This window comes from Moschus berezovskii, chromosome 7 (genome assembly GCF_049115385.1).
Source record: "Moschus berezovskii isolate FMDL1 chromosome 7, NW_MosBer_1.0, whole genome shotgun sequence".
Lineage (NCBI taxonomy): Eukaryota > Metazoa > Chordata > Mammalia > Artiodactyla > Moschidae > Moschus > Moschus berezovskii.
In genome coordinates this window covers 64,270,493-64,297,421 of record NC_142466.1, presented here as the reverse complement: position 1 = coordinate 64,297,421, position 26,929 = coordinate 64,270,493, and positions in this window count along the sequence as shown.

Genomic DNA, 26,929 nt, shown 5'->3' with positions numbered 1-26,929 from the left:
GAAGTAGTAGTAGTAATATAGATTTTGGAAGTAAACATAAGTTTTTTTCAGGGTTTGAAAGAGATCTGCCTTTGGAAAATATATCACAATAATTTTTAATTTTCAAAATACTGTGCTTGCTACTACATAAAATTTGGTTGTTAACTTATTTTTTTATTAATTAGAGAATATAGTCTATACAATTTATACTATAACATATTTATTAAGATTTTTATTTTGCTGCATTTGGCAGATATTTCACGAACACTTACTCATGATATTATTTAAATCTTTATTATTTTTACTTTTATATAATTTATTATACTTTGCTTAATTTATTTTTTCTAAATAGTCTATGATTCTATTAATATTTTCTTACACTTATAATAATTTTTGCTTCACTTATTTTAACACTTTGTCGTAAGCACATACATGTCGCTGACCTTTATATCTTTATGGTGGTTTTTACCTGCTTTATTGATATCAGATGGCCTTATTTCACTTAGTGAGTTTATTCCTTAAATTTCTTTTTAATCTGAAATTAATGTGCTCATTTCCTTTTGTTTGCTGATCTTTGCTCAGTTTTTTTCTATCTTTTAAGCTTACATGTACTTTTTCAAGGTACCTCATAGATTTTTAATATTTTTTGATAACAGCTTTATGTGGATATAATTCATATCCTTTGAAATTCACTGACCTAAATTACAAACCTAATGGGTTTTAATATAGTCACAGAGTTGCAGAACCATCAAGAACAATTTTGGAACAATTTTATCTCCTCAAATCCTGGACTCATTAGTCATCACCTTCCAGTCACTCTATCCCTTATCCTCAGCCCTTGGCAATCCCTACTTTCTGTCTCCATAAATATGCTTATTCTGGACATTTCTTGTAAATGGAACCATAAAAGATATGGTCTTTGTGTCCATGCTTCTTTTCATTTAGCATAATGTTTTTAAGGTTTATACATGCTTCAAGTATCTATTGGGACTTCATTTCTTTTTATGGTTGAATAATATCCCATTGCAGCCATGAAATTAAAAGACGCTTACTCCTTGGAAGGAAAGTTATGACCAACCTAGATAGTATATTAAAAAGCAGAGACATTACTTTGCCAACCAAGGTCCATCTAGTCAAGGCTATGGTTTTTCTAGTGGTCATGTATGGATGTGAGAGTTGGACTGTGAAGAAAGCTAATCGCCGAGGAATTGATGCTTTTGAACTGTGGTGCTGGAGAAGACTCTTGAGAGTCCCTTGGACTGCAAGGAGATCCAACCAGTCCATTCTAAAGGAGATCAGTCCTGGGTGTTCATTGGAAGGACTGATGCTAAAGCTGAAACTGCAATACTTTGGCCACCTCATGTGACGAGTTGACTCACTGGAAAAGACTCTGATTCTGGGAAGATTTGGGGACGGGAGGAGAAGGGGACGACAGAGAATGAGATGGCTGGATGGCATCACTGACTCGATGGACATGAGTTTGAGTGAACTCCAGGAGTTGGTGATGGACAGGGAGACCTGGCGTGCTGTGATTCATGGGATCGCAGAATCGGACAGACTGAGCGACTGAACTGAACTGAACTGAATATCCCATTGTATGCATGCATCAGATTTCTTTTATCAGGTCATCATTTGGTGAATATTTAGGTTATTTCCACTTTTTGGCTCATGTACAAGTTTTTGTGTGGATATGTGGTTTCATTTCTCTTGTATATCTGTCAGAATGGGATTGTTGGGTCAAACAGTAAATCTATCTTCTTTTTTTTTTTTGAGGAACTATCAGAATATTTCCCAAAGTGGATGTAGTATTTTACTTCCCATCTGCTGTCTATGAGGGTTCCAATTTCTCCATATCCTTCTCGACACATTACCATCTCTTTCTATTAGAGCCATCCTAAGGGGTCTGAAACAGTGTCTCATGGTTTTGATTTGCATTTCCCTGAAGGTTAATGATGTTGAACATCTTTACTTGTGCTGGTTGCCTTGTGCTTGTGTAGTGTCTTTGGCAATATGTCTATTGGGTTTTATGAGAGTCATTACTTTTTAAGACGGAAGATCAAGTTGTTTACATTCATTGACTAAACCAATATTTGTTTCTTTATCATTTGATGCTTTCTATTTTTTTGATATTTTATTATATGAAGTTATTCAACAATTTCAAATGATTTGATGGTTATGAATACCAGTTTCAACCATTTTGATGGTTCTATCTAAAATTTGTAAAATCTTTCACTTATAAATCTTTCTTTACTAAAACAAGATGAAAATTTTAAAATATCCTCAGAATTTCACTCAGGCAAAATAAAGGATTTACTAAACTTAAACTTTCACTTTTCACTCCATTCCAAGAGAGTGTACATATAGAAGCTTGGATTAGAAGGCCAGATTATTGTTATTAGATTATCATAAAATAATGTTACAAACATCTTGTTTTAAAATTTATTTTACATTCAGTTCCCATTTAGTATGACTCAGCTCTATTTTTGAATAGGTTTCAATGTGTATGTGAAATTTTTTAAATTTAATGTCTCTCCTTTATTATACTATTGTCTTTAGCTTATTACTTGGTCAATTGTTGTATGAAATTAATTTTTTCAAGAAAGGCATAAATTGGAATATATAAACACAAGAATGCCTGTAAAAAGTTTGCTTTCACATATAAATGAATTACACAGCAAGAAAAGTTTGGGTTTATAATCTTTTCCTTTAAAGATACTTATTGACATATTATATATTGACATTTGAGGTTATAAAGTATGTTTGAAATTAAAATGATGATCTTTTGTACATTTTTACAATTATTTCTTCTTCCCATATGTTTAAGGATATTTTTGTTATTCTATGGTCAATATATTGCAGATTATGTTTAAATATAGATTTCACTTTTGTCATTTTGACCCTTCTTTTCCTGACAGTTTTTCTTCTCCTTTATTTTTACAGTTCCTAAAAGTATTTTAAAAATTATATTATTGATTTGTTTTTCTGTCAAAATTGCTCTTTTTTCCCTTATGCTATGTATTAAATTTTAAACAGGTTTTCCTGTTATCTTTTATTTCCATCCCATTTAATGTTATTAAAATATGTTCAACCAGTATCAGTTCTTCCCTGGCAGTCCAGTGACTCTATGCTCCCAGTGGGTTTGGGTGTGGGTTTGATCCCTGGTTGGGGAACTCAGATCTCACATACACAGTATGGGAAAACCAAATGATAACAACAACAAATAAACAAAACAGTATCTACTGAGCATCATTATATACTGAACTGTGCTGAGGATAGATGATGAACACAAAACTTACTGTCTTGAATCTTCAATGTAGTTGACAAAAAAATTAAGTTGTGCTTATGATAGAAGGGGAAGTACATGTAGCTAAGTCGATTTGAAATGAGGAATTTTAACAATAAGGTAAGGGAAGACCTTTCAGAAAGAGTAAAATGTAAAACTTAAGCATGGATATTATTAAGTGACTCAGGGTCACAATGATATTGGCAATGGCTGGCAGTGGCAGTGGTTAAGGAATGCTAAGAGACAGAGATTATCAGCCTGCCTGAAAAAAAAAAAATCCAGATATACCATACAGCATGAGTCACCAAATGATGTTATCATTTGATTTTGTAAATAAAGTTTGATTAAATGACAGTCATGCCCTTTTGTTCATGTATTATCTGTGGTTGCTTCCATGTGATGATAACAGGGTTGAACAGCTGCAGAAAGTCTCTATAGTCCATGAGGCCTAAAATTTATTATCTGACTTTATACAGAAAAATCTTGTCAACTTCTCCTACAGAGGGACAAAAATTCATTTTTGGTCTGTTTGTATGTCTGTCTATTGTGTATCTGTAATGGTTGGAACATACCACAGGATTCTCAGCCAGTTGGTATATTTTGTAGGAAGCTGATTTCATATTTTGACTATCTTTGAGCCATACATGCAAAGCAGTATCTCTTTGCCAGTATTATCCATGGATTTACAGTTTATGGAAATCCTAAGATCTTGTCAATAACTTGTTTTCCAGCTTTTGTTTTGTTCTATATATTTGTATTTTAGAGAGAAATTATGAGAGACCACATAGGAAAATCTAAACAGGTGTAATTGCATCTCTAAATTATGTGTGTCACTTGAGATCTTAATAAGCTATTGTTGTTGAGTTAGGAATTGATGACATGGGATAACTTTTACCTTTGGGACTGCTTTAATTTCATTATAAATACCATTATTCCTTCAATATACTAGTCTTAAAAATACTTCAGTTAACCTTCAGTTCAGTTCAGTTGCTCAGTCATGTCCAACTCTTTGCAACCCCATGAATCACAGCATGCCAGGCCTCCCTACCCATCACCAACCCCCAGAGTTCACTCAAACTCATGTCCATCGAGTTGGTGATGCCATCCAGCCATCTCATTCTCTGCCGTCCCCTTCTCCTCCTGCCCCCAATCCCTCCCAGCATCAGAGTCTTTTCCAGTGAGTCAACCTTTCACATGAGGTGGCCAAAGTATTGGAGTTTCAGCAATAATTCTCTTAACTCTCCTCTCATTTTGTATCGTCTTCCTCTTTCTTGTGTTCTTGGTACAAAACAGCCCAAGTCCTTATGCACTGACATGGGTGTGTTCCTTATTTTCTTTTTGTCCAGTTGCCCTTCTGCAAATATCTGTCTGTGAAATTTGCCAGGTTAATATACAGAACACTAATTACCACTGGTGCTCCAATTCCTCTTCCATTCAGAAAACTCCCTTTGTGCCCCATTGATATGGCAGGGTTTGGCAGACTATGACTTGCAAGTGAAATCTGACCCTCCTCCAACTTTTTCATGGCTTGTGAGCCAAGAATGATTTTTATATTTTTAATGGTTTCAAAGGAAAAGCAATACTATTTCCTGCTGTGTAAAAATTATATGAAATTCAAATTTATTATTATATGATTATATTATATTAAATTATATATAATTTTATTGGGACACAGACACATTAATTCATTAATACATTGTCTATGACTACTTTCAACATTAAAAAAAAAAAAAACAAAACTATGACCATGGCATCCGGTCCCATCACTTCATGACAAATAGAAGGGGAAAAAGTGGAATCGGTGACAGATTTTATTTTCTTTGGCTCCAAAATAATTGCGGATTGTGACTACAGCCATGAAAATAAAAGATATTTGCTGCTTAGAAGGAAAGCTATCACAAACCTAGACAGCATATTAAACAGCTGTCACTTGCCAACAAATGTCCATACAGTCAAAGCTATAGTTTTTCCAGTAGTCATGTATGGATGTGAGAGTTGGACCATAAAGAAAGCTGAGCACCAAAGAACTGATTCTTTTGAATTTTGCTAAAGAAGACTCTTGACAATCCCTTGGACAGCAAGGAGATCAAACCAGTCAATCCTAAAGGAAGTAAGAATTCATTGGAAGGACTGTTGCTGAAGCTGAAGCTCCAATGGCTGAAGCCACCTGATGTAAAGAGTTGATTCATTGGGAAAGACACTGATGCTGGGAAAGATTAAAGGCAAAAGAAGAAGGAGGCAGAGGATGAGATGGTGAGATACCATCACTGACTCAGTGGACATGAATTTGAGCAAACTTCAGGAGATAGAGGTCGGAGGAGGCTGGCATGCTGCAGTCCATGCGGTTGAAAAGAGCCAGACACTACTTAGCGAATGAACAACAATGACTCTTTTCATCTACAATGACAGAATTGAGAAGTTGCGGCAGAGATGAGGCCCACAAAATCTAAAACATTTACTATCTAATTTAAATATTTACTACTATTAATTACTTTACAGTGAATATTTTCCAATCTCTGGTCTATAGAATTTGTTCCAACTCCTTGGCCTCTGATCACATTTTTTATATAATCGGACCTCTAGTAATTTTTCAGTACCAGCTTTCCTCCACACAGCCTTCAACTAAATTAACTCTTTTTTATCCTTTTGGAAATGTGAGCATTTTCTGCTTTTACTTCAATACCCTACTCTCAATAATGGATAGAACAACCAGGTGGAAACTAAGTAAGGAAACAGAGAACCTAAGCAACATAATAAACCAATTAGATCCAGCAGATACATACAGAATACTCTACCTTACTATACACCTTCTTAAATGCATATGGGGCATTTTCCAGGATACGTTAGCCTATGAATTAAGTCTCAAAAGATTTTAAATGATAGCCATCATTCAAAGTATCCTCTCCAACCACAATGTGCTGAAAATAATGTAACAGAAGTAAAATTGGAAAATTTCTAAATTTGTGGAAATCAAACAAAATAGTTTAAACAACCAGTGGAATAAAGAAGAAATCACAAGGGACACTGGAAAATACATAGAGACTAATGAAAATCAGAACATAACAAAAACTGACAGGACACAGATTTGCTTTAGCAGTACTAAAGAAATTAGTAGCTATAAATTCTTACATTAAAACAAAACAAAGCAAGAGAGCTCTCAAGTCAACAATCCAGCTTGGTAAATTAAGGAACTAGAAAAAGAAGGGCAAAGTATAACTAATGATAGTAGAGGACACATGTAATAAAGATTAGAGCAGAGAAACATACAATTGAGGATAGAAAATCAATAGAGAAATTTAATGAAATGAAAAGTTGATTCTTTTAAAATATCAACAAAGGTGACAGTTAGCTAGATGAACTAAGGAAAAAACTGAGAAGGCTCAAGTTATCAAAAATCAAAGTAAGGACATTAATACTGTTTCTTTCTATAGTAAGTAAAAAGATTGTAAGAAAGAACCATGAAGAGTTGCATACCAACAAGCTGAATAATCTAGATGATATGGACAAATACCTAGAAACACAAACTCTATCAAAACTAAATTATGAAAAAACAGAAATTTTGAATAGATCTATATCTAGGAGGGATATTGAATTAGTGATCAGAAATCTAGCAACAAAAGGCTCTGGACCTGATGGCTTCATTGGAAAACATTTAAAGAAGAACTAATAACACTTCTTAAACTTTTCCAAAAATTGAAGAGAAGTGAATATTCCCTAGCTTATTTTATGAGATCATCATTGCCCTGATACCAAAGACAAAGACATATAAGAAAATGAAGGGTCAGTATCCCCTGTGAGCACTGAAGCAACAAAAATCTCAAAAAAATACTAGCAAAATAAATTCACCAACCCATTTAGTGGTTTATATTACATGACTGGGTGGGATTTATTCCTAGAACCAAAGGATGTTTCAACATCTGAAAATCAGTGTATTGATAATACATAATACCACATAAACAGAATTAAAGGTAAAACAAAACAAAACAAAAAAACAAGATCATCTAAACTGACACAGGAAAAGAATTTGACTAAATTCAACATCCTTTTGTGATAAAAACACTAAAATAATTAGGGATAGAATAAAATTACCTCAACATAGTAAAAGCCACGTATGAAAATCCCACAGCAAACATAATACTTAATGGTAAAAGACTGAATGTTTTTACTTTAAGATCAGGAAGAAAGCAAGGGTGACCATGTTAATCATTTCAATTCAGTATAGTACTAGAAATTCCAGCTGGGTCAGTTAGACAATACAAAGAAATCAAAAGTATCTGAATTGGAGAGGAAAAGCTCAAATTATCTCTGTTTAAAGATGATAAAATTTTATATGTTGAGAAGTCAAAAGATTCCATGAGACTGTTAGAACTAATAAATGAATTCAGCAAGGTAGCAAGAAGCAGTCACTACACAAAAATCAATTTTATTTCTATTCACTAATAATGAACAATTTGAAAAGGAAATTATGAAAGCAGTTTTGCTTATAATAGCAGCAAAAGGAATAAAATACTTAGGAATAAGCTTAACCAGGGAGGCAAAAGACTTGAACAATGAAAACTACAAAGCATTACTGAAAGAAATGAAAGAAGACATAAATAAATGAAAACACACCTCATGTTCATGGATTGGAAGATAATATTGTTAAAATGTCAGTAATACCCTAACTGATCTAAGGATTCAATACAATTTCTATCAAAATCCCAATGATGCTTTTGGAAGAAGTAGAAAAACACATCCTAAAATTCATATTTTAGGAAATTCAAGGGACTTAGAATAGTCAAAACAGTATTAAAAAGAATGAGCCTGGAAGACTCACATTTTCTATTTCAAGAATGAGGCACTCTGTGCTCTGAAAAAAAAAAAAAAAAAAACCTATCAGAACAGGCCTTCAGATAGTTAGATCTTTTCAGAAAAAGGTTTTATGAGTTCCAATTCTTGCATCTTCTCATACCTAGAAAAACACTGATGTCATTAATGGTGAAATCTGCTTTGGTTATTAAAAAAATTTTTTTTTTTTTTTTTACAATTAAAAGTCAAAATAGAGTAGCTATGGTTCAGACATCCTGGGAAATAACTATTTCCCAGATATCCTGAAAAATGATATTATGGGTGTGATTTCAGATTAGACGCTGTGACCTAATGTAGAACTTAATGCTCCTGTAATGCATTTTTGCTTCTGTACTTTGCTTGCTGCTCATAAAACCAAAGTTACTCCATTTTAAGATAAGGTTGTTTTTAAGTAAAGATTCCTAAAAGTGTTTTTGAAAAAATAAAAAAATATAAAATTAAAAAAAAAAACAACTTACTACAAAGCTACAATATTCAAAAGAGTGTGGTACTGGCATAAAGACAAACATATTGGCCAGTGGGATAGAATAGAAACTCAGAAATAAATCTTTGCATATTATAGTCAAATGAATTTTGACAGAGATATCAAGACCTTCCAATACAGAAAGACAGCCTTTCAACAAATAGTGCTGGAAAACTGAATATTCACAGGAAAAAGGAAGAAGTTAGACACTTTCCTAACACTATATATTTAAATTAACTCAGAACTTGTCAGAAACCTAAAGCTATAAAACTCTTAAAAGGAAATATAGGGCAAAATCTTCACAGCACTGAGTTTGTCAATGATTTCCTGCCTATCACAGTAAAGGCTCAGGAACCAAAATAAGAAAGTTGACAAGCTGGACTTCATGAAAAAATTTCAAAATGTATGTAACAAAAAACAGTATCAAAAGACAGTAGAATAAAAAGGAAACCTTCAGAATTGGAGAAAATATTTACAAATCATGTATCTGATAAGGGATTGATATCTGGAATATATAGAGAACTTCTAAAACTCAACAACAAAAACAAATATTCTATTTAAAAACTGAGTAAAGGACTTGTTTAGATATTTCTATAAAGAAGATATACAAGTGGTCAATAAATACCTGAAAAGATGTTCAAATCAACGTTGATAATCATTAGGAAAATACAAGTCAAAAGTACAGTGAGAAACTACCTCACATCCTTTAAGATGGCTACTGTCAAAATTAGAAAATGAGAAGTATTGATGAGGAAACTGGAAATCGTTTGCACTGTTGGTAGGGATGTAATATAGAGCTGCTGTGGAATATGGAATGGTGGTTCTTCAAAAAATTAAAAATAGTATTACTATATGATTCAGCAATTCCACTTTTGGGAATATACCTGAAAGACTTGGAAGCAAAGTCTTAAAGAGATATTTGTACACACATGTTCATAGAAGCATTATTTATAGTAACTAAAACATGGAAACAACCCAACAGGATGAATGGATAAGAAAAATGTGTAGCAAATACATACACTGGAATATTATTTAGCATTAAAATGAAGGAGATTTTGAAATATGCTACAACACTGGATACATTTTAAGGCTATTATGCTAAGTGAAATAAGCTAGTTACAAAAAGACTAATACTGTATAATTCCACTCATATGAAGTAGTAAAAATCATAGAGATAAAAAATAGAATGAGTCTGGGGCTGGGAGAAGGAAAAAACAAGTTTAGAGGTTTTGTTTTATAAGATGAAACGTTATGGAAATGGATGCTGGTGATGATTACACAGCACTATAAGTGTTTTTATTACCATTGAATTGTATACTTTAAAATGGCTAGGGTAGTAAATTTTATGTTATATGTATTTTAGCACATTAAAAAAAATGGGAGTGAGGTGGGGAAAGAGTTGTTAGCAGGCATCCATTCATCTAATACTATTGGGGAACATGGCAAAAACAATGGAAGAAGGAGTTTATACCTGCCAGTTTTTTATTCACTAATGTTTATGTTTCACTGGATTTTAGAATTTCTTAAAAAATAAAAGTTATAAAGGTAGAGAAATTAACTAATGCTAACCAAATGGTACTTTACTTAGATGATGTGACTTACATATTATTATTTTTTAATTGTGAAAACTGATAAACACAGAAAACACTTATTATGTGATGCCAAGAAGAGACAGAATTATTATGGGCACTGTGATTGCAATGAGGTGAAAAATATACAAGATGAAAAATGCAATGACTATAACTATAGTTAAGCAGATTAAATTATGTCATTGATGACAGGTTTTCATTTATTCTTGCTATATTTTCTCTTACATTTAAAATAAGGAAAAAATAATCCCCCTAAGAAGCTAAACTGTCTACAGTCTCAGGAAGGCTCTGCTTACCAGATTTGTGACTCAACCTGTTAAGAGTGTATCCTTATATTTTACTACTCCCTTAATGCTCAACTTCAGTATACTTGCCTTGAGAACCCCATGAACAGTATCAAAAGGCAAAATGATAGGACACTGAATGAGGATTTCCCCAGGTCGGTAGGTGCCCAGTATGCTACTGGAGATCAGTGGAGAAATAACTCCAGAAAGAATGAAGGGATCAAAGAGAAACAAATAACCAGTTGTGGATGTGACTGGTGATAGAAGCAAAATCCGATGCTGTAAAGAGCAATATTGCATAGGAACCTGGAATGTTAGGTCCATGAATCAAGGCAAATTGGAAGTGGTCAAACAGGAGATGACAAGAGTGAACATAGACATTCTAGGAATCAGTGAACTAAAATGGACTGGAATGGGTGAATTTAACTCAGGTGACAATTATATCTACTACTGTGGGCAGGAATCCCTTAGAAGAAATGGAGTAGCCATCATGGTCAACAAAAGAGTCCGAAATGCAGTACTTGGATGCAATCTTAAAAACGACAGAATGATTTCTGTTCGTTTCCAAGGCAAACCATTCAATATCACAGTAATCCAAGTCTATGCCCCAACCAGTAATGCTGAAGAAACCAAAGTTGAACGGTTCTATGAAGACCTCCAAGACCTTTTAGAACTAACACCCAAAAAAGATGTCCTTTTCATTATAGGGGACTGGAATGCAAAAGTAGGAAGTCAAGAAACACCTGGAGTAACAGGCAAATTTGGCCTTGGAGCATGAAATGAAGCAAGGCAAAGGCTAATAGAGTTTTGCCAAGAGAACGCACTGGTCATAGCAAACACCCTCTTCCAACAACACAAGAGAAGACTCTACACATGGACATCACCAGATGGTCAACACCGAAATCAGATTGATTACATTCTTTGCAGCCAAAGATGGAAAAGCTCTATACAGTTAGCAAAAACAAGACCAGGAGCTGACTGTGGCTCAGATCATGAACTCCTTATTGCCAAATTCAGACTTAAATTGAAGAAAGTAGGGCAAACCACTAGACCATTCAGATATGACCTAAATCAAATCCCTTATGATTATACAGTGAAAGTAAGAAATAGATTTAAGGGACTAGATCTGAGAGACAGAGTGCCTGATGAACTCTGGATGGAGGTTCGTGACATTGTACAGGAGAGAGGGTCCAGACAATCCCCATCGAAAAGAAATGCAAAAAAGCAAAATGGCTGTCTGAGGAGGCCTTACAAATAACTGTGAAAAAAAGAGAAGCAAAAAGCAAAGGAGAAAGGAAAGATATAAGCATCCGAATGCAGAGTTCGCAAGGAGAGATAAGAAAGACTTCCTCAGCGATCAGTGCAAAGAAATAGAGGAAAACAACAGAACAGGAAAAACAAGAGATCTTTTCAAGAAAATTAGAGATATCAAGGGAACATTTAAGGCAAAGATGGGCTCGATAAAGGACAGAAATGGTATCGACCTAACAAAAGCAGAAGATATTAAGAAGAGGTGGCAAGAATACACAGAAGAACTGTACAAAAAAGATCTTCACGACGAAGATAATCATGATGGTGTGATCGCTCACCTGGAACCAGACATCTTGGAATGAAGTCAAGTGGGCCTTAGAGAGCATCACTACAAACAAAGCTAGTGGAGGTGATGGAATTCCAACTGAGCTATTTCAGATCCTAAAAGATGATGCTGTGAAAGTGCTGGACTCAATATGCCAGCAAATTTGGAAAACTCAGCAGTGGCCACAGGACTGGAAAAGGTCAGTCTTCATTCCAATCCCAAAGAAAGGGAATGCCAAAGAATGTTCAAACTACCGCACAATTGCACTCATCTCATGTGCTAGTAAAGTCCTGCTCAAAATTCTCCAAGCCAGGCTTCAGCAATATGTGAACCATGAACTTCCAGATGTTCAAGCTGGTTTTAGAAAAGGCAGAGGCACCAGAGATCAAATTGCCAACATCCGCTGGATCATGGAGAAAGCAAGAGAGTTCCAGAAAACCATCTATTTCTGCTTCATTGACTATGCCAAAGCCTTTGACTGTGTCGATCACAATAAACTGTGGAACATTCTGAAAGACATGGGAATCCCAGACCACCTGACCTGCCTCTTGAGAAACCTGTATGCAGGTCAGGTCAGGAAGCAACAGTTAGAACTGGACATGGAACAACAGACTGTTTCCAAATAGGAAAAGGAATACATCAAGGGTGTATATTGTCACCCTGCTTATTTAACTTATATGCAGAGTACATCATGAGGAACGCTGGGCTGGAGGAAGCACAAGCTGGAATCAAGATTGCCGGGAGAAATATGAATAACCTCAGATATGCAGATGATACCACCCTTATGGCAGAAAGTGAAGAGGAACTCAAAGGCCTCTTGATGAAAGTGAAAGAGGGGAGTGAAAAGGTCGGCTTGAAGTTCAACATTCAGAAAACGAAGATCATGGCATCTGGTCCCATCACTTCATGGGAAATAGATGGGGAAACAGTGGAAACAATGTCAGACTTTATTTTTTGGGGCTCCAAAATCACTGCAGATGCTGATTGCAGCCAGGAAATTAAAGGACGCTTACTCCTTGGAAGAAAGTTATGACCAACCGTGATAGCATATTAAAAAGCAGAGACATTATTTTGCCAACCAAGGTCCATCTAGTCAAGGCTTTGGTTTTTCCCGTAGTCATGTATGGATTGAGAGTTGGACTGTTAAGAAAGCTGATCGCCAAAGAATTGATGCTTTTGAACTGTGGTGCTGGAGAAGACTCTTGAGAGTCCCTTGGACTTCAAGGAGATCCCAGTCCATTCTAAAGGAGATCAATCCTGGGTGTTCATTAGAAGGACTGATGCTAAAGCTGAAACTGCAATACTTTGGCCACCTCATGCGACGAGTTGACTCCCTGGAAAAGAGTCTGATGCTGGGAGGGATTGAGGGTGGGAGGAAACGGGGACGACAGAGAATGAGATGTCTGGATGGCATCACCAACCCGATGGACATGAGTTTGAGTGAACTCCGGGAGTTGGTGATGGACAGGGAGGCCTGGCGTGCTGTGATTCATGGGGTCGCAAAGAGTCAGACACGACTGAGAGACTGAACTGAACTGAATGCTATTGCCTAGACAATCTTACCTGCTCTGCCTAATCGCTCCTGCTATCAGATCTTTGCTTTTGGACACAGTCAGTCACCAGGTTGCTCATTAGTAACTCATTTTAGCTCATCTTGGGACGTCTGAGACTCTTTAGTTCCTTGTGCCAAATTGTCCACCTCACTGTGTTCATTACCCACCCATTGTATATGGCAATGAAAGTGGCAAAAGTATAAAAAAAATCCAATGAGAAAAACAAATTCTAAACTTGCTTTGGATGTAAAATTTTCATAACAATGACAAAATTGGATGTCTGAACAATGATAACAAATGTGTTTCTTACTCAGATGAACCCTGTATGATATTTTCCTTGCACATAGGAGCAATTGCTTTCTCCTGGCACTCAAATTTGACTCATGATTATTGCTTATTTCCTAATGAAGACTGATAAAATATTCAGTGGTGCCTGAAATTTTTATCTTTTTCTTAAAGGAGTTTTGAAATGATGCTCTTGAGTGTATGACTAAAGGTATCCTATAATAAAAGTACATAAAACTGGGTCGACAAAATGAAAGTTTCAATAAAAATAGTCTCTGTGATGATTTCTAAAGGATGCTTGCTGCTGACCTGGCTTTTATTTCTTCTTTAAATATTAATTGTTGATTTGCTGGTTTGAAAGCTTGGCTTTGAGTACCAGTAGGTCTAGGGCTACAAATTTCTAATATTTTTCTTTTTTGATAGAGAAACTGGACTCTGCTACTCCCAAGAGGAGTGGTAGGTTTTGTGTGCTAGTTCCACCTGTAAGTAATATGTTGTTACCACATTTGCTGAGTTTCCGTGTCTAATTTTAATACATCTTTTGCTGGAGATGTTGGTAAGGAAATTCACCCTTGAAAAATAGCAGAGCAATAAAAAGGAAAAAAAAAAACACTAAAGGCAGCACTTTCCATGATGAATGTCTTTCTTCCTAATCTTATCTCGATTTCTCACACATCCCATGGAGGTAGTTCAGTATAATGAAAATTATAAACTTTGGTGTATAACCATTTTTGACCCTGCAATTTTAAAGGAACATGATTTTCAAGAAGATTCTTCATGTGTACAATTGAGGATAATATCTATCTTGCAAGGATTTTCCGAGACTTAAACTTGGTAATATGTATAAAACGGGTACCAGTCATTAAAGCATGTATTTTGTATACCCATAAAAGTGCTGCCTTTGCCTTCATCTTCCTGCCTTTCTATATTTCTAACTACTCACTTATATGTTTGCTTTTATGTTTCTGGAGGACATGATCCTTTGAAAGCTGCCTTAAATCCTTTTGGAAAATGTTGGTGCATGTCAGTTATTAATGTATTGCTTCTCGGCATCAAACCCACACTTCTTTGTCCTACTTTGTGCTTTTGGAGCTGGACTCAACAAGCAGCATTTAGTCTTTGCCAGGGGCTCAGTGTTTGTTAGGCTCTGCCAGCATGGAGAACAGAAGGAGGTTGTGGGGCTGGAGGAAGAAGGCGGTGGGGGGCTCTTTCTGGGGTGTTGATTTCCACATGGTGGTGAGTGGTTGGGTTCATGACAGGCCCTGCAGGTGTCACTGCATAGGTGGGTGAGGAGTCCTATCCGCAGTCCTGACATATCCTTTCAGGTCTGAATCTCAGCCTCGTAACCTCTGTGTCTCTCTTTGTTCACTTTTCTCTCAGTACCTAAAGGAGGCAGCTGCTCCCTGCAGTTGCTGCTTCTGTTCACTTTCTATTCACCCCATCAGTTGTTAGCCACATTTTACCATGATTAACCACCATGGTTAACAGCTCATTATTCCTCACTCACATCAATGGTGTAGCTTCTTTGTCCTGACTAGACCCTGATGGATACATAGAGAATTATTAATATAGCTGACAATATACATTACATTCAAAATGAACTTTTAATTTAAAAATTTGAGCCAGGTATTTCACTGGGAGTATAAAAATAGATAAAAAAAATCTCTCCTTTCAAGGAACTCACAGAATTCTTGATTTGCTTTGTATCATAGAATCCTATTGTGGAAAGAATTAGATCAGCTTTGGAAAAGGTCAGTTTTCATTCCAAGCCCAAAGAAAGACAATGGCCAAAGAATGTTCAAACTACCGCAAAATTGCACTCATCTCACATGCTAGTAAACTCGTGCTCAAAACTTTCTAAGCCAGGCTTCAGCAATACATGAACAGTGAAATTCCAGATGTTCAAGCTGGTTTTAGAAAAGGCAGAGGAATCAGAGATCAAATTGCCAACATCCGCTGGATCATCAAAAAAACTAGAGAGTTCCAGAAAAACAACAATTTCTGTTTTATTGACTATGCTAAAGCCTTTGACTGTATGGATCACAATAAACTATGGAAAATTTTGAAAGAGATGGGAATACCAGATCACCTGACCTGCCTCTTGAGAAACCTGTATGCAAGTCAGGAAGCAACAGTTAGAACTGGACATGGAACAACAGACTGGTTCTAAATAGAATAAGGAGTACGTCTAGGCTGTATGTTGTCACCGTGCTTATTTAACTTCTATGCAGAGTACATCATGAAAAATGCTAGGCTGGAAGAAGCACAAGCTGGAATCAAGATTGCCAGGAGAAATATCGATAAGCTCAGATATGCAGATGACACCACCCTTACGGCAGAAAGTGAAGAAGAACTAAAGAGCCTCTTGATGAAAGTGAAAGAGGAGAGTGAAATGGTCGGCTTGAAGCTCAACATTCAGAAAACGAAGATCATGGCATCTGGTCCCATCACTTCATGGGAAATAGATGGGGAAACAGTGGAAACAGTGTCAGACTTTATTTTTTTGGGCTCCAAAATCACTACAGATGCTGATTGCAGCCATGAAATTAAAAGATGCTTACTCCTTGGAAGGAAAGTTATGACCAGCCTAGATAGCATATTAAAAAGCAGAGACATTACTTTGCCAACCAAGGTCTGTCTAGTCAAGGCTATGGTTTTTCCAGTGGTCATGTATAGATGTGAGAGTTGGACTATTAAGAAAGCTGAGCACTGAAGAATTGATGCTTTTGAACTGTGGTATTGGAGAAGACTCTTGAGAGTCCCTTGGACTGCAAGGAGATCACACCAGTCCCCCTAAAGGAAATCAGTCACGAATATTCATTGGAAGGACTGATGTTGAAGCTGAAACTCCAATACTTTGGCCACCTGATGCGAAGAGCTAACTTATTGGAAAAGACCTTGATGCTGGGAAAGATTTAGGGCAGGAGGAGAAGCGGACAACAGAGGATGAGATGGTTGGATGGCATCACCAACTCAATGGACACAGGTTTAGGTGGATTCTTGGAGTTGGTGATGGACAGGGAGGCCTGGCATGCTGCAGTTCATGCAGTCTCAAAGAGTCGGACACAACTGAGAGACTGAACTGAAGTGAACTGTGTAGTTTTCTGACTTCCAGCTTGCTTCTAAAACAATCATCTTCAGCTACCTTTTAGGCTGGGGTTCCTTACTTTTATGAGAGACAGCTGCAGCTTTGCCTTCAGAGATGATTATCCTGTTCCTCATTACATTAAAAGAAAATCCATTGGCTTGTAATGTTTTTTGAAACAAATTCTGCCTTCTGGTATGATTAATTAAACAGATATATTTACTGGGCCTCTTCTGTACTCCAGACACTGTTCTAGATCCAACAACTTAGCACTTGTTCAGTTGCTAAGTCATGTCCAACTCTTTGCGACCCCATGGACTGTAGCACACCAGGCTTCCCTGTCCTTCACTATCTCCCGGAATTTGCTCAAACTCATGTCCATTGAGTTGGTGATGCCATCCAACCATTTCATCCTCTGTCATCCCCTTTTCCTCCTGTCTTCAATCTTTTCCAGCATCAGGGTCTTTTCCAATGAGTTGGCTCTTCGCATCAGGTGGCCAGAGAATTGGAGCTTCAGCATCAGTCCTTCCAGTGAATGCATTGGTGAATAAAAATAAGAGTTCTCTGCCTCCAATGAACATGTTCTAGGGTAGAGTCAATGAATAAACAAGTCAACAAGTAAGGAAGATAATACTGAGAGGGAAAGACAAACCAGGTAGTGCATCAAAGGTGCCCCAGGGGAGATGAAATACTCCTTTAGAAAAAGTGCTCATCACAGTCCTCTATAAAGACATCGTCAGATGTGGTTTTCCTGTCAGAGATTCAGTGGAAACTAGTGAATCTGCACAAATGTAGGCATGAAAGCTGGTGGTATGAGACGAGGATGGAGTGGTTGCAGGGCCAGATGTTTTTAGGGATAGAATATAATGAGAAACCAGTGAGGATTTAAGCAGAGAGCAATATCATTTGCTTTGGAGGAAAAAGCCTTTTTTTCCCCATGAATATTTTGTTCCTATTTATCTACTTTGTACCACTTCCCCTATGCTTCCCTACCCTCCCACCTCAATGTGATTGCTGTTCATGGTAAAAAGGCTCAGCTATTTTTAACAGTTTTAGCTTTCTTGTATGTGATGGTTCACAGGCCCCTATTAGCTTGATCATAGTCTAGACTCAATGTGTTTCTCCAGACTCAGATTTAAACACTTTATTTTGCTTTGAAATGAGATCTAATCAACCTTGATAAATGGATGACTTAGGTAGGTACTAAATTTTTTATCTTTTTACAAGCGAAACTTCTTAGATTTCTAACTTTGGTAAGTCAATGCTTAGTAAATTTGGAATATGGCAAAGCATGATTCTTTTCATCTTATATTTCATTCTTTCGAAACTGAGTTCTTGAATTAAATTATAGGAATTTTGAAGGTTTCTCAGGGTTAAATGTTTTCCTGTTTGTATTATCACATATTTTTATTTTAATTATCTTTGACAGGTCTAGGTTTGTGTGAATTGCCTTTCAGAAATGCACAATTAAAAATTAGATGTGAATAATTATGAAATCTCTGAGTGAACATTACAAGATATTACTGGAGTTCTGGCACTGTCAAAGTGACACAAATAATTTCAGTTTCCAAGAATTCTTCAGATTTCTTTCATTGTTTTTCATATCAGATACTCTAGAAGGAGGAGGGAAGAAGGAAAAGAAAGAAAGATGGAAGGAAATAAGGAAGGAAGGAAAGGAGGAAGGACAGACAGGGAAAGAATTCACTTGATTCTGTGGCAAAAATCCATAACCAGTTCTTTTGTTGCCTTGGATTTATGGCAATATACGTGCAGAGCCTGAAGCTGAGGAATAGATTTGAAATCAGTAGAGAAGTCTGTGAGAAATATTTCCTACCTACACTGAGAAAAAGAGTTGTGTTTGCATTATAAGACGTCTAAAAATAGGATAAATAAGAATAGTTGAAAAACATCTATCAGAAAGTACATGATACCCAGTTTCTTAAAAAATTAGTGTTAGAGCCTACCCACTCTAGCAAACTAGTGAGACAATCTAGGATGTCACACTGGTTACGGGGAATCCAGATTTTCTACAAGTCTTTGGGATGCAGTAGATATTACCAGAGACTGTGGATATATTTGTGCCCAGTCATAACATGTAGAATACTGTGTTAGGCTCTATTAGAAAATTACTCAGATATTAAAAAGAATGCATTTGAATCAGTTTTAATGAGGTGGATGAAACTGGAGTCTACTATACAGAGTGAAGTAAGTCAGAAAGATAAACACCAATACAGAATACTAAAACTGAAGCTCCAGTACTTTGGCCACCTCATGCAACGAGTTGACTCACTGGAAAAGAGTCTGATGCTGGGAAGGATTGGGGGCGGAAGGGGAAGGGGACGACAGAGAATGAGATGGCTGGATGGCATCACCAACTCGATGGACATGAGTTTGGGTGAACTTCAGGAGTTGGTGATGGACAGGGAGGCCTGGCGTGCTGTGATTCATGGGGTTGCAAAGAGTTGGACACGACTGAGTGACTGAACCGAACTGAACTGAACTGAATGCATATATACAGAATTTAGAAAGATGGTAACGATGATCCAGTGTGAGATAGCAAAAGACACAGATATAAGAAACAGACTTTTGGGCTCTGTGGGAGAAGGCGAGGGTGGGATGATTTGAAAGAATAGCATTGAAACATGTATATTACTATATGTGAAATAGATCACCAGTCCAGGTTCGATGCATGAAACAGGGCACTCAAAGCCATTGCACTGGGACAACCCAGGGTTCAGGATGGGGGATGGCTGATTCATGTCAATATATGGCAAAAGCACCACAATATTATAAAGTAATTCAGTTCAGTTCAGTCGCTCAGTCATATCCGACTCTTTGCGACCCCATGAATCACAGCACACCAGGCCTCCCTGTCCATCACCAACTCCTGGAGTTCACTCAAACTCATGTCCATCGAGTCGGTGATGCCATCCAGCCATCTCATTCTCTGTCATCCCCGTCTCCTCCCACCCCCAATCCCTCCCAGCATCAGACTCTTTTCCAGTGAGTCAACTCGTCACATGAGGTGGCCAAAGAATTGGAGTTTCAGCTTTAGCATTAGTCTTTCCAATGAACACCCAGGATTGATCTCCTTTAGAATAATTTGCTATCTGCTACTGCTACTGCTAAGTCACTTCAGTCATGTCCGACTCTGTGTGACCCCATAGACAGAAGCCCACCAGGCTCCCCCGTCCCTGGGATTATCCAGGCAAGAACACTGGAGTGGGTTGCCATTTCCTTCTCCAACGTGTGGAAGTGAAAAGTGAAAGTGAAGTCGCTCAGTGGTATCTGACCCTTAGCAACCCCACGGACTGCAGCCTACCAGGCTCCTCCATCCATGGGATTTTCTAGGCAAGAGTACTGGAGTGGCTTGCCATTGCCTTCTTCGAATTTGCTATCTAGGTTGGTCATAACTTTCCTTCCAAGGAGTAAGCATCTTTTCTAAAGTAATTTGCCTCAAATTAAAATAAATAAATTAATTTTTAAAAAAGAATTAGTTTTCTGTTTTATAGTATGTGACTATAATCTAATCATAGAGTTTTACTTCTGTTTGCTTTCTGGGAGCATAGTTCTTTGTTTTTGCCAAATTACTCAGACAAGAAAACAATTTATTTCTGAGGTATTACTGTCTTCAGAAAGGTGAAGATGATACTGATACTTTCATGTGAAATATTAAGGAGGCTAGAGGGGTGTAGAGTCAAAAGAGTGTGTTAAGTCTGGCTTGGTGCCTACCCAAGAAATCACCTCCCCTTTGATACTTACTGTGAAGACTAAGTTCCCCTGTTAGAAAAGCAGCTAACTTTGCAGCTTCCTTGCCACTATGGGTGGTTGTGTGACCCAATCTTCGTCAGTGAGGTGAAAACAGAAGTCATTTGGATTGGGATTCCGGAAGTACTCTTGCTGTCCTATTTCAAAATTTTTAAAAAGACAACTAGACCTGGCATGTATTCTATCTGTGACTTTGCCTTTTTTTTTTTTTTTTCTCCTAAAATTGAGACTGGAACACCTTCTTTTAACCCTGAGTCAACAAGTAGAAAGAGGGAAGCCACATAATAAGGATGTTGGGGCAGACAGAGATGTGGACATTATTGGTCTAAGGAAACTGCTGAGCAGCCTGGGGCTCCCATCTCTGGACTTTCTGTGCATAAAATTAGACCATATTGTGTTTTTTTTACGTGCAGATGAATGCAGTCCTAAGTGGTTGAGAAATCTGACCACAAAAATGAATAAATTTGACCTGATGTTTTACAGGAAATCTCTTTTATGAAGTCAGCAATGTTAGATTAATCTGAGCCAAGTAAATGTCCAAAATGGCTTATTTAATCATTTGAACAAAATCTTCAAATATATGTCATCAAGTAAAATATATCATGTTTTTATTTCTGTGGATTCCTCACGGTAGACCAAAAACGTTGGTTGTGTTTAACTCTCTTCTTACTGAATATCACAGAGTTCATATCAAGGGAAAATAGGGGCACAAATATACCTGTACTGTGGCTCTTTAAAAAACTTTTCATGCAGGTATATGTACACACACACACACACACACACACGCACGCACACGGCATCTCCTGCAAATCAAGACCCTGAAACACATTGTTGTCTCTTCTCCTTTCTTTCCAAGTCCTTCAGATATGTTATGAGATTTCGGCCATTTGCCTATGTTTTAGTGCAAATTACCTTTAACATGAAAGCCCTTAATCATAATGGATTAGCCTGCCCTGCGATACCATGCTGACAACTCATGTCTTATTAATGGCTATTTCAAGCATCCATTTCTGTATATCTTGTCTAATATGACAGGAGAGCATACCAATAAATCTTTTCCCCTCCATTCATCACAGGTTTTGACAACAGGACTATGAGCAAAGACAGAGAGACACAGAGTTTAAGAAGATGTTGCTGTTGCCCCAAACTTACGTCACAGAAACTCTCCCATCTTGAAATCACAGGTAACTATCTATTTTTACCATTGTTGGCCTGGCGTGCCTTGATTCATGGGGTCGCGGAGAGTCGGACACGACTGAGCGACTGAACTGAACTGAACTGAACTGAAAATTACAAATATAATCAATATCAATTAATTCTGCTATAACCAGCATGAGCAGAATGATCAAAGTCCATGTTTCACAAGGTTTGACTCCAGAGGATAATTTCTTAGACACTGTTCTATATTAAGGATCTTCCATAACATGGTAGAGTATTAAGTTTCTTTAAGTCTTTGAAAGTCCATAGAAGACTTTAAAACGGTTCTAGTCTATTATTTTTAGCAAGATTGCTAGTCATGTTTACTGATTCTTAGCACAATGAATCTCTATAATACCCATGGATATTTCTTTCTAGTACAATAGTATTGTGTTGATGATTGCTAAAGTTTTTGTAAGTCAGAAATTTGGGGGATCAAATTCTCTCCTCCTATGTCACCTCTGCCCACCCACACTTTAATAAACATTTATTTTTCTCTGTCTCCTTCCCCTGTCCTCTTCCTCACTCTATTTTGAGTTTTAAATTTTCACTTCATCCTCATCACTCTTACCTTACTTTAAACCACCATCATCATTCTCTAACTTAACCTTCAGTTCAGTTCAGTAATCTTAGCAGCTTTTTAATTGTCTCCTTGCTTTCATTCTTTTTTTTAGTTGACATTGTTTTGGCCATGCCACGTAACATGTGGGATGTGGGATCATAATTCCCTGACCAGGTATCATAGCCATGTTCTATGCATTGGAAGCACAGAGTATTAACCACTGGACCACCAGGGAAGTCTTTTCCTGCCTTTATTCTCTAAATGTCTTTTCCATATTCATCATGTGCTAATCTTTTTTTGTTGTTGTTAATAAACTGTTTTTTAAAACAATTTTAAATGTACAGAACAAAGGAGCATACAATGGAATTTCCATATACCATCTGTTTGCCAAACATTCACACATATATAGTTTTCACAGTTATGAACATCTGGCATTATTATGTGATACAGTTACAATTAATGAAGTAAGATTGGTTCACTATTATTAACTGAAGTCAATAGTTTATATTAAGGTTCAGTGTTGGTGTTGAACAGTTCTGTGTGTTTTCACGAATGTATAACGTCATGTATTCATCATTACAGTATTATACAGAATGGTTTCAATGCCCTAGAAGTTCCCAGGGCTTTACCCCCATTATTGGTTTATCCCCCATTACCATGCTGAGGCCCTGGCAACCACTGATCTTTTTATTGTCCCTATAGTTTTTCCTTTTCAGGAATGTCATATAGTTGGATTCAGATAGCATGTTGCCATTTTGAACCATCTTCCTTCATTTACCAGTGTGTGTTTAAGGTTCCTCAATGTCTTTTAGTGGCTTGCTAGTTCACTTTTTTAATCACTGAGTAATATTCAATTGTGTGGATGTTTCAGTTTATTCATTTGCTTTCTGAAGGACTTTTTAGTTACTTCCAGTTTTTGGTGATTATGAAAAAAGCTGCCTAAAACGGGTTTTGTTTTAAACCCAATTAGGTAAATACTTATAACTGCAATTGCTGAATCATAGAGTAATGATATGTTTAGGATTGGAAGCAGTTACCAAACTTTTTTCCAAATGGCTGCACCATTTTTCATTCCCACCAGCAATGAATGAGAGCTCTTATTGTTCCACGTGCTTGCAAACATTTGATATTGTTAGTGTTTTGGATTTTAGCCATCTGATAGGAATGCAGTATTGTCTTACTGTTGTTTTAATTTGCAATTCCTAATGACACATCCTGTTAAGCGTTTTTTCATATGCTTATTTTCTATATGTAGATATTTTGGGGTAAGTTTCTATTTGGGTCTTCTGTCCATTTTTAATTGGGTGCTTGTTTCCTTATTGCTGAGTTGTAAGAATTCTTTGTATGTTTTGATTACAAGTTCTTTATCAGATATGTGTTTTGCAAATATTTTATTTCATAGGGCAGAAGTTAGTGTTTCAATAAATAGCAACCTTTTGATATTTTTCCTTTACCAGATGGATTTCTTAGTAATGTTAAGACGCCAGGATTCCCCAAATTGACTTACAGTTTCTACACAATTCCTATCAGAATCCCAGTTGGCTTTTTATAGAAATTGACAAGCTGATTCTAAACTCATCTAGAACTCCAGAAGACCTAGAGTAGTCAAAACAATCTTGAAAAAAGAAGGACACAGTTGGAAGACTCACATTTCAGGATTTCAATATTTACTATAAGGAAGCAATAATCAAGGCATTGTGGTACTGGCCTAAGGATACACATAGAGATTAGTAAAATAGAATTGAGTTCAAATTAACTGCACGTGTCTGTGATCAACTGATTATTGACAACGGTGCTGAGGCCATTCACTGGGGGAAAGACAGTCTTTTCAACAACTGGTGCTGGAACAGCTCGATAGCCACATGCAAAAGGATGAAACTGGACACCCACTTCACACCATATACAAAATTAACTCAAAATGGATCAAAGTTCTAAATGTAAGAAATAGGGACTTCCTCAGTGGTCCAGTGGTTAAGACTCCACCTTCCAAAGCAAGGGGTGTGGGTTTGATCCCTGGTGGGGGAACTAAGATCCCACATGCTACAAAAATTGAAAAAATAAATAAAATAAAAGATAAATTTCTAGAACTGTTAGTAGAAAGCAGGGGTAAAACTTTATGACCTTGGATTTTCCAGTAGATTTCTATATATCATACCAAAAGCACAAGCAGTAAAAGAAAAAAATAGAAAAATTCAACCTAATCAAATATTCCAATATTTTTAAAAGGAAAATTTGATAAGGTTACTCTTTAGCTTAATATTTTTTCAGTATAACTCTATTGCCTTGTAAACATATCATATGCTTTTTCACTAAAATGTAAAGAATTAAATTTATTTTAATGTAAAATAATATTTGTCTGTCTACATCTTTGTTTACATATTGATGTCTATTTAAGTAGCCTCTTTGAGTAGTTATGTGGGAAAGTTTTTTTTTGTTTTAATATTAAGGAGGGTTTTTTTAAAATTTATTTTTAATTTGAGGATAATTGTGTTACAATGTTGTATTGGTTTCTGCCACACAACAAAGTGAATCAGCCATAAATACATGTATGTCTCCTCTCTCTTGAACTTCCCTGCCACACCCTATTTGTTATAACATTGCTTCTGTGTTGTGCTTTGGTTTTCTGGCCATAAGGCATGTGGGATCTTAGCTCCCTGACCAGGGATCAAACCTCCACCCCCTGCATTGGAAGGCTGAATCTTAACCACTGGACCACAAGGGAAGTCTGTGGCAAGTTTTAAATTGTCATTTACTTATATACTTACAGAAATATTTGTTACTTATACAGCTTACTTATATATTTAATTATAAAAATTCATGCAATCTACAACTTAAATAAATAAAAATAACAGAAGCTGTATAATCATTTTTTTCCTTACACACTTATATTATCCTGGTTGCTCCATTGATCAGACATGAGTCTTATAGACTAGATTTTTTTTTTTAGAACTATGTCTCATGCTTTGTATTTCACTTTTATAAAGTCCCTGACTCAGGAAATACTTTGTATTTGTAATAGGGAGCTCAAACACAGAGAAAAGCTGTGTGTATACTCTCAGGATTATCACTGAAGTAAGCACTCTAAATCTATAAATTTCCTTCCTCTAAGCTAACTTCTACTAGATCAGAGCAATAATAACCTGAGAGCAGCAAGGAGAAGATGGTTATTTGTAGTTTAATACTGGTTCTGTCATACTATTATTCATTTAAATAACACTTGACTCATTTTTTATTCATATTTGTGAAGAATTACCATATATACACTATTATTACTGTGTATAAAAATATGCACTGTCTTTTTAAGAGCTTACAGTCTAGTGGAACAGAGAAAGATGAGGAAAAAAGCAATCACAGTGGGCTTCAATAAGTACCATAGTACAAGGAGCAGATGATTTGAAAACATGAGCAGGTGGCGGGGGACGGCGGGAAGGCGGGAATCTTACTTGGATTATCAGAGGAGTGAGGAAATGACTGCTGGTGGAACATGCATCCAAGGTAACATCTGAATTGGCTGAAAACTGACAGGCACAGAAGAGGGAAGGTGGCCTTTGGGATGCTATGAGAAACCGCCCAGCTCTTCTTAGAATTTCCTGCCTTCAGAGCTCCCTATAGGATCACCTGAAGCCTTTGTTAAGACTATATCACAACCCAGCTTTTCAGTTTGCTTGATTCTGTTTTCTCTCCTCCTCTCCCATTGCACGGCTCTTGATCCTAAATCCATAAGGAACTCTCTGTATCCTAATCTGTCTCACAGATCTTCCTGGGAAACTCAAACTTTTTATCAATTGGTACCAGGAGTGGTGTGAGAAAATTGATGCTAAGCTGAGATACTGAGCTGTCTCATATATCAGTTAGCCAACAATGATGACCCACCTTGAATGGAATGTGAATGCAAATATGAATAACCCCTAGCACAAAGTATTTACATTTGAATTAATAATAATTAAATTTTTATCAGTACTGAATTGGGAAGAGTAAACCAGCTGTTTCCATTAGTTACTAATTTGAAAGAAGAAACTACAAATTTAGTGTTACTCAGTTTCATGAGTTATCTAGGCTTAGCTCAGGCATTGTCGTTTAGGGGCTCCCATGCTATTGTTCTCTGGTGTCAACCAGAGCTGTAGTCATCTAAAAATGCAAATTAGCAAGATGTCTAGAATGGCTCACTCACCTGGCTGGACGTTAATGCTTTTTGTTGGCTGGAAGTTCAGTTTGAGCTATGGAGAAGTGTACTGTATGTGGTCTCTGCATAAGTTTATTTTTAATCGAAGGATAATTGCTTTACAGTATTACATTGGTTTCTCATGACATGTAGTCAAGAATCAGAGAGGATATAGCCTAAAAGCAAGTGGTCCAGGAGGCTCTGGTAGAAGTTAAAAGCTTCGTAGAGCATAAGTCCTAAAGCTATGCAGTGCCACTCCCACTGTATTTTATTGGTCAAAAGCAAGTCATGGGGC